Source organism: Macaca mulatta, chromosome 15 (genome assembly GCF_049350105.2).
Source record: "Macaca mulatta isolate MMU2019108-1 chromosome 15, T2T-MMU8v2.0, whole genome shotgun sequence".
Taxonomy (NCBI): Eukaryota; Metazoa; Chordata; class Mammalia; order Primates; family Cercopithecidae; genus Macaca; species Macaca mulatta.
The window spans coordinates 85,415,522-85,424,796 of record NC_133420.1 but is presented as its reverse complement, the minus strand read 5'-3'; the positions used below and the strand labels follow the sequence as shown (position 1 = coordinate 85,424,796).

Below are 9,275 nucleotides of genomic sequence, written 5' to 3'. Positions count from 1 at the left end.
TTCCATTCTGCAATTTTAACCAGATCCTATTTAATCATTACACCGCTGTTGGACATTTAAGTTGCTTCTAGTCTGCTACAAAACGTGATGCTTGGATGCGCATCTTTATACACAAAACTTGATGCCCATCTTATTTATTGTCTGTTCCTAAAGTGCAACTCCTGGGACAGTTCCCATTTTAAGGGCTTTTGAACAATACTGCCAAATTGCCCTCAAGAAAAGTTGTCACGGTTTTCATACTCACCAGTGGGGTGAGAGAGTGTCCATTTCCCTACAAGACAGACTACAAAGGGGAACGCTTTGCACACACATCACACAAATTTTAAAAGAAGGAAATGGAAGCTGGGCAGATTGTGTGCCTAACGTGGTTTATGAGTTACAGTCTTGGTCCAGGAGATGGTGAGGCCCAACTGTCTCTATTACATGATGCTGCTTCTAAGAGACACAGTGAGAACAGATGATTATCCACTTCTGAAATCTCTGGCTACTGTCTGGCATCACGTTTTCTTGATTTTGTTTCCATGGGCTGCCGTGATTACAAGCAGAGTGAACTAGTGAACCAAACCGAGAGTGGGCACACACAGTAAATGATAACCCTATTCTAACCTTGTCGCACAGTGTGACCCTGGGCAAGACCCTGAACCTCAGCTGTGTGGCGGCTTCTCCTCAGAAAAATGTGACAGCACCCTCCGGGGAGAAAGCAGAAACTAAATGATTACACTCCTCCCTACAAATAACAGATGTTCGTGAAAAGAGTTTTCTGACCCCATCGCAAGGGAGGAAGGATACGAACTCTTTAAAGATAGATGGCTACTGCTTTATCTGAAAGAATGAAAGCAATGGAATTTTATTACCTTTATATCGTTTGGAGAGTTAACACTGTTCCTCAGTCTGGGCATTAACTGAAAAAACCTCTGCATCTTGTTCACCAGTTTATATCATGGTCCCATCATGGCCCTGTTTAAGCCCCAGGAAGACATGCACATGGGACATGTTTCAGAGCTGGCACAAGCATTGATACCCTAACCCCAGGATTCTCCAAACCATCTCCATTCATGTTTCTTGCCTTCCTTTGTTGTCCAACAGCTACTTGGCTCCCCACCCAGCTTCTAGCTCACCACTCTGACCCCTCTTATTCTAATATCCATTTCAGTGCAGCTTTATGGCTTGACTTCTCTTTCCAAATTTTGATAGTCTGTTTTAGGTCCCAACGCTGGAAGCTTGCACCCAGATCTAAGGACATTCCCCAGGAATATGCAGTGATTGCGTGTATGATCAGATAATTACCTTCAAAGATGAAGCCACAACTCAGCAGCTATTGCCTTTAAAAAACTCTTTTAACATTTTTATAACGTCTGGAATAAACCTAGGCAATTTCACCACACAGAAGCTTAACCACTACGCCATAGGCTCTCCATATAATTATATTCATTCTCCACAGTTTCACTGCCCTATTTATCTAAAACATGAATCAGAAAATCTCACTTTTCTGCCTAAAACCTTTCGGGGACTGTCTACTGTCCTCAGGATTAAGTTCCTTTGGCAGGGCTTAATGAGATATGTTGCTATCTGACCTTGACTTTGCCAGTCTTTTCACTTATCTGACTCATTCCCCTTTTTCCATTCTCAGCACCCTCCAGTTCCAAAACACACTGCTCTCATATTCTAGATTTTAGCCAAGAATATTGAACCCAGGCTGTGCATCTGAATTGCCTGTGGAGTGTTTTAAATATATATGATGTTCAAGGGGGAGGGAGTATATAGGAGCTCTCTGTGCTAGCTGCTCTTTTTTTTTTCTGTAAACCTAAAACTATTCTAAAACTAAAGTGTACTAAATGTAGCCAGGTGCCATCATGAAGGTTTGAAGTGGGCTGGCGCTAGCTGGTGAGTCTGCTCCACAGGTAAGACCATTGCTTGGTCCATACTGATCACTCACCACTCCCTCTGGGACACAGGGCACTTCCAGGTTCCATTACGTAGCTCAGACTTTATTTCTGGGGAGGAACTATACAGCCATCGTACATCACTCCATTGTGAAGTCCTCCCAACTTGCCAGACAGAACAGACCACTCTTCCCCGCTGTTCTGTATTTCTCTGGACACACCTCTACCATGAAATTGATCACAGAGTGAAATAGTGTTCTTTATGAACCTGTCTCTTCTCTTAGACTATACACCCTGTCAGGGAAGAAGCTCTGTTCTCCTCAAATTTGCATCCTCTACTGTCCAAGTTCAATGCCAGACATATTATGAACCTTGTACATGATTTATGAGTAAATAAATGGATGACTAATAGTTAATGTTTATTGAGCATTTACTATGTGTTGGCCCAGCTTTAAGAGTTTCACAAACACTCTGTAAGTCAACACTTCTAACAGGTTGAAATTGATATTTTTTATTTTCCATTTTATGCAACAGCCAGTAACTGGTTTGCTACATAGTTGGTTTCAAGTCAGAGTAGCCCAGATCCAGCAACCACTATATATTGTGGCCTTGCATACATTAAGGACCACCAAAATTCAGGATCTCTGATATTAAGGGATATTTTAATCCATTCCTAAATGTTTCTTCTATTTTGAACTTATAATACTGAACACTTTGACCCGTTGTCATGTCTGTATGAGAGATTGGTTTCACCAAATAATGCAATAAACATCAAACTAAAGTATACACATAAGCACAGAATAGCTCTGGAAACCAGACTGCTTAAGTTCAAATCTATTAATAACTGTGCAACCTTGAGCAAATTATTTAACCTCTCTTTGACTCAGTGCCTCTCCTTAAAGTAGGGATATCAGTAGTTCCTATTTTATTATTATAAAGAGTAAATAAATAAAGCAGTTACAATAGCACTTAGCATGTAGAAAGAGCTATGTAAAAGCTGTGTGTGTATTTTTTATATAACCAAATCTAACTTTAGCTGGTTTCAGCCATAAATCATCCAAATCATTGAGAAAGATGTCTTATAACCTTTACCCTTATGGGTTCTTGAGGCAATACAATTTGTATGAATCACATATCATATGTATTGCATAATCTCTGATGACTCTTGACCATTTTCTTTCATTTAATTGAAAGTTCACAGCACAAATAATGTAACTTCCTGGTCTATCTCCTAGGAGTCACCTTTGTAGGTGTCATTTGGTCACAAACTTAAGATTGATGGTATGTTTATACAATTGCTATAATTTGTGTTTCTTTTGAAGTCAGCATTGGAACCAGCAGGAGACAGACCCTACCACAAAGGCAGCTGCAACCACAGTCTCTCCCAGGAGACAGACCAGGTTAGGATTAAGCAGAATTTGATCAGCAACCTTTTTTTTTTTTTTTTTTTTTTTTGGACAGAGTCTTGCTCTAGTGCCAGGCTGGAGTGCAGGGCGCAATCTCGGCTCACTGCAACCTCCCTGTTCAAGTGATACTCCTGTCTCAGCCTCCTGAGCTGGGACTACAGGCATGTGCCACCATGCCCAGGTATTTTTCTTTTTTTGTATTTTTAGTAGAAACAGGGTTTTACCATGTTGGCCAGGATGGTCTCCATCTCTTGACCTCATGATCCTCCCACCTCAGCCTCCCAAAGTGCTGGGATTACAGGCGTGAGCCACTGAGCCTGGCCAATAAGCAAACTCTTAATATGTCACCTGAGCTCCTGCCAAATGCGCAGGACCATGCTTCCATGGCAAAAACTGGGAGACTAAAGGGGCCCCAAGAGACCAGTCAGGAAGCATGGTACTCTCTTTTAAGTGCCAAGATAAATGATTTAATGCAACAAACAAGGACAGAAAGTTGCCAGAGATCTCAGAAGGCCCATAAAATACTAGATGGCAGATGTTTATTGAACACTTATGTGGAACCCCAAGTTTACTTCAAACCCAGCTCCCTTTATACTAAACTCTGCTACCTGCCAATGCAATTTAAATAGCTAGACATTTTCAATAGGCAACTCATAGTCACATTCCTAGTAACATTTTGTTTGGCCTCTAGGGTGTTTCTTTAAAAAAAATAGTTTCCAAACTTTAAAAATGGGGAGATGTCAAATAAAATCTATGTTTTTGGCTTTTCTGAAAAAAAAAAAATCAGATCTGATCACCTTGGGATACAATTCTTCATGGCAACAATTGGCATTTGTTGGGTAGCAGCTATACCTTTACCTAGGGCAGGGGTATTCAAGTCTACTCTGGATCCCCCAACCCATCTTCTGTTCTGTAGATATTTGAGGTTGCATCCTCTTGGATTTCATGCAAAACCACTTATTGAATACTACGTACTCATTGATTGTTCAATTTATGTCTGAGGTCTTAAAAAAAGGCTTTACTGTTTTGTTGGGTTAAATGATAAATCAGTACCTGATAAGAGAGGTTCGGCTCTTTAACAGTACAATAGCAGTTTTATGAAACCATAATATATATGCACGTACCTTTGTCCTTACTCTGTGAACAAAGACACAACTCAATAGAGAAGAGAAAGAAAATGCTTTGGGGTCAGCCAAAGTGGAGGCAAAGTGAATGCTGGCGCTTCCTCTTTGAGCAGTATAACTAACTCTCTCTCTGAAGACTCTCTCAAAGTTTCTGTTTTCTACAGTGAGGATAATTAAATCGGCCTCACAGGGACATTGCAAGGTTTAAAGCAATACTTTTGTGTTTTGCTCATGTTGTAGCTTCAGCTTGAAACTTTCTGCGCAGTCCACCCTTTGTCAAGCTGACAAACTTCTCTTGTCGACCAAGACCAAGACACAAATGCCATTTATTCTCCAGTCTTCCAGCCCTTGCTGCCCATGCCATATCCTCTAGCACCCTGCCCCAGAGAAAAATTAATGCCTGTGCTTCTGATTTCTGTACTTAGTATCTCTGTAGCAGCATGTTCTATTATATGTAAACTTGTATGCAAATCTTTCCTTCCACAACAGAAAGCATTCTTTGTGTTCCTAGAATATGATACAGTACCTGTTTTATATGTGTTTAGATAATAGTGACCCATTAATACGTGGATACATGCCTTTATTTTTTCTTACTGTTTGACTCATGATCTTAAGACGACTACTAATAGTAATGATGATGTTTTATTAACTCAATTGCCTAGAATAGATGCATACACACTTGCACTTTTCCAAGCTGTCTGTTAAAAATATATGAAATGAGCTTATGTAGAAGGAATTTTCTACTCAAGCAGTTTTATTAGGATGGAAAAAAAGTTTCAGTAATAAATGCTATGGGCGTGTTTAACCTCCATATGGCCAGAAGAAGCTGATCTGAATAATTCAGGGGAAATATGATAAACCCTCTTTTTCTCCCAGGATTCATATGTAATTTTAACCCAAAGTCTTTTCAAATTTCAGACTTTTATCAAAATCTAGGTGATAAGGTTCCTGAGGTCAAGGCTGTTTTCTTTATTAATTTATGTAATCTTTGGAACAAGATCTGCCACATTAGAGAAATTCAACAAATATTTACTGAATCAACATATGAATATGTCAAGGATGCACTGGAATATCAAGCACTTGGTAGGAAGTAACATTAACATCACACTACTTGCCAGTCAATGTGATAGTCACTTTCCCTTTTTTTTTCTTTTTAGAGAGACAGCTTCTCATCCTGTCACCCAGGCTAGACTGCAATGGTGCCATCATAGCTCATTGTAACTTCAAACTCCTGGGCTCAAACCATTCTCCTGCCTCAGCTTCCTGAGTAGCTAGAACTACAGGTGTGCTGCCACCATATCTGGCTTATTATTATTATTATTTTTATTTTTTTTTTTTGAGACTGAGTCTCGCTCTGTCGCCCAGGCTGGAGTGCAGTGACACGATCTTGGCACTGCCCCTCGAATTCAAGCAACTCTTGTGCTCAGTCTCCCGAATAGCTCAGACTATAGGCGTGTGTCACCATGCCCAGCTAATTTTTTGTATGTTTAATAGAGACAAGGTTTCACCATGTTGGCCAGGCTGCTCTCAAACTCCTGACCTCAAGTGATTCACCTACGTCGGCCTCCCAAAGTACTTGGATTACAGGAGTGAGCCACCACGCCTGGCCATGTCTGGCTAATTTTGTTAAATGTTTGTAGAGATAAAGTCTCCCTATCTTGTCCAGGCTGGTCTTGAACTCCTGGCCTCAAGAGATCCTTCTACCTCAGCCTCCTAAAGCACTGGGATTACAGGCATGAGTCAGCACACTTGGCCACTTTCTGTACATAATCTCATTTATTTTTATAACTCTTCTCTGAGATTGGTACCATTATTATTGTACCATTTTACAGTTATGTCCTCTTGACTCCAAAGTCTTTGCTCTCTCCCACCACCCATGCCTATTCTTGAGGTCTGCATCTCCTAAGAAAGGGCAGACACGCAGAGCATGTCCTCCTAGAGCATTGAAGGCAAAGGAAGGTCATGGATAATTTTTCTCTCCCTGTGGACCCTGCCTCCAATCATGAAGTTGTCAGTGGGCACAGCGATATTCCCAAGTGGAGGAGCTGCTGTTGAACTTTTAGATTAATGAACAGGCTTTTTTTTTCTTCTAGTCCTGATCTGGCTCCCTGGCAAGCAGAACACAATTATGTCTTAACCTTTAAAGCTTTTAAGTCATGACATGCCTTGCATGGTTGTGTATATGGTTTTACCTTATTAATTTAATTTTTATTTATTTAAATGGCCCTCATGAGAGTAAGTCGTCTTTGAAAGGGGATGGTTAATAGGGCTTCCTTTCACTCTGTCTACAGGAATCTCAATAAGAGGATTGATGGCCAATCTGATGGAACAGCACTTCCCTGTAGGCCATTATTTGCAACTGCTAGAGTAACCAAAACAAAAACTTGCCAACAATGTTATATAAAAACAGAATCTGGTGGCACAGAAGATCGTGTATAGGTCTAGAGGAAAATTGATCCGCAGGGCATGAAATAGAAAATCTATCATGGTACTCCCCTGCCAACTCTCCTTCCTTAATACTGTCTTTGGAATGGATACTTTGGACCAGGTAAAAATTGAGCATTTAATCATCTTTACTGGCTTTAGCTAATTCAGAGCAAGCTTTTGTTTGCTCAAATTATAGATGCATTAAATCTAAAACCTGTGTCCTTTTCTTGAATTATAAGTTTAAGTTTCAAGTCTGGGCCTTTCTTTTCTTCTTTCTTTTCTTTCTCCTTTCGCCCACCCTCCTTCCCTTCCTCCCTTCCTTCGTTTTTGTGAGACAGTGTCACTCTGTCACCCAGGCTGGAGTGCAGTGGTGTGATCTCAGCTCACTGCAACCTCCACCTCCCAGATTCAAGTGATTATCGTGCCTCCCGAGTAGCTGGAACTACAGGCACCCACCACCATGCCCGGCTATTGATTCCCATTTGATTTCACAAATGAGAATCAATGTAAACCAGATTGCAGAGATTTGGATTCAACTCTTGGCTATTTATTATTCTGCATAGCGTCTGTACTAGAATCCTAGCATCAAAGTATGATTTCATGGTAATAGTCTGTTGCTGGATCATATAAATTCCACTGGGACAAAACAAAGGCATTTTCTGCCTTTATATCTTTTAACGTTGTATCTAAATTATTTGAAGCTACTTTGAGTGAGTTGAATATGTAATCTCTCAATGTAAAGAATGTCAAAAAAATCATTGTTGGTGTTAAGACTGCATAACAAATCACCCCAAATATTAGTGACATTAAAAAATAACCATTTTAGTAAGAAATTCTGCATGTCAGGAATTCAGGGCACTGCAGGGATGGTTTGCCTCTACTTCTTAATATCTGGGGACTCAACTGGGAGAGATTTAAATGCCTTGGGGACTTCCACAGCTGGGCCTGGAGGATTTGCTTCGAGATGACTTCTTTAGGCTCTTGTTAGGTTGGTACAAAAGTAATTGTGGTTTTGGACTGTGAATTTTAAATAATTATAACTAGGCTGAAACACATCTTTATTGGTCAAAATAGGAACCATTACAATTAACATATTTTTGTCGATGAGAAATAAGTTTATTCCTGTAGCATAAAAATCTGTGCTTCTGCATTCGACGAACTATTGGAAAGCATTTTCTGCATCCTGCTGGTTGTGGAAGCATTTTCCCTGGAAAAAGTTGTCGAGATGCTTGAAGAAGTGGTAGTCAGTTGGTAAGAGGTCACGTGAATATGGCAGATGAGGCAAAACTTTGTAGCCCAATTTGTTCAACTTTTGAAGCTTTGGTTGTGAAATGTGTGGTCCGGCTTGTCGAGAAGAATTGGGCCTTTTCTACTGACCAATCCCAGCTCCAGGCATTGCAGTTTTTGGTGCATCTCATCGATTTGTTGATCATACTTCTCAGACATAATGTTTTCACCGGGATTCAGAAAGCTGTAGTGGATCAGACCAGCAGCAGGCCACCCACCAGTGACCATGACCTTTCTTTGGTGCAAGTTTGATTTGGGGAAGTGCTTTGGGGCTTCTTCTCAGTTCAGCCACTGACCTGGTCATCACTGGTTGTCATATAAAATCCACTTTTCATTGCACATCACAATCCGATGGAGAAATGGTTCATTGTTGTTGTATAGAGTAAGAATAAGATGACACTTCAAAATGACGATTTTTTTTTTTTTACTTTTGCTCAGCTCACGAGGCACCCACTTACCAAAATTTTTTCATCTTTCCAATTTGCTTCAAATGCCTAATGACCATAGAGTGGTTGACACTGAGTTCTTCGGCAACTTCTCGAGTAGTTGTAAGTGGATTCACTCTCAATTGATTATTATCAGCTTCCGGTGGCCGGCTGCTGTGCTCCTCATCTTCAAGGTTCTCATCTCCTTTGTGAAACTTCTTGAACCGCCACTGTACTGTACGTTCGTTAGCAGTTCCTGGGTCAAATGCATTGTTGATGTTACGAGTTGTCTCTGCTGCTTTATGACCCATTTTGAACTTGAATAAGAAAATCACTCAAATTTGCTTTTTGTCTCACACCATTTCTATAGTCTAAAATAAATACAAAATTAGCAGTAATAATTCATTGGCAAAAAACAGAAAGCAAGAAATGTGCATTAATGTGATGTATAACATAACCACATATGTTTCAGAATGTATTCCAATATCAAATGGCAAATTTCAAAAATGCAAAAACCACAATTACATTTTCACCAACCTAATATTTGACACCTCAGTGGATGTGGCTGCAAGGCTGAGCTCAGCTGAGACTATAGGTCCAAGTGTCTATAGGTACCCTCTCCAACATGGTGGCTCAAGGAATACTTCCCCCATGACAACCAAGTATTCCAGTAAAGCAAGGTGGAAGCTGCAAACCAAGTGGCCTTTGCATAGTGTCACCTCA

General features: G+C 40.3%; 1 pseudogene; it reads right to left on the bottom strand.

Annotated features, from left to right (window-relative positions):
- Nucleotides 1–7,898: 7,898 nt before the first annotated feature.
- LOC144334785 (histone-lysine N-methyltransferase SETMAR pseudogene) lies at nucleotides 7,899–8,914 on the bottom strand (annotated as a pseudogene).
- Between the last annotated feature and the right edge of the window lie 361 nt (nucleotides 8,915–9,275).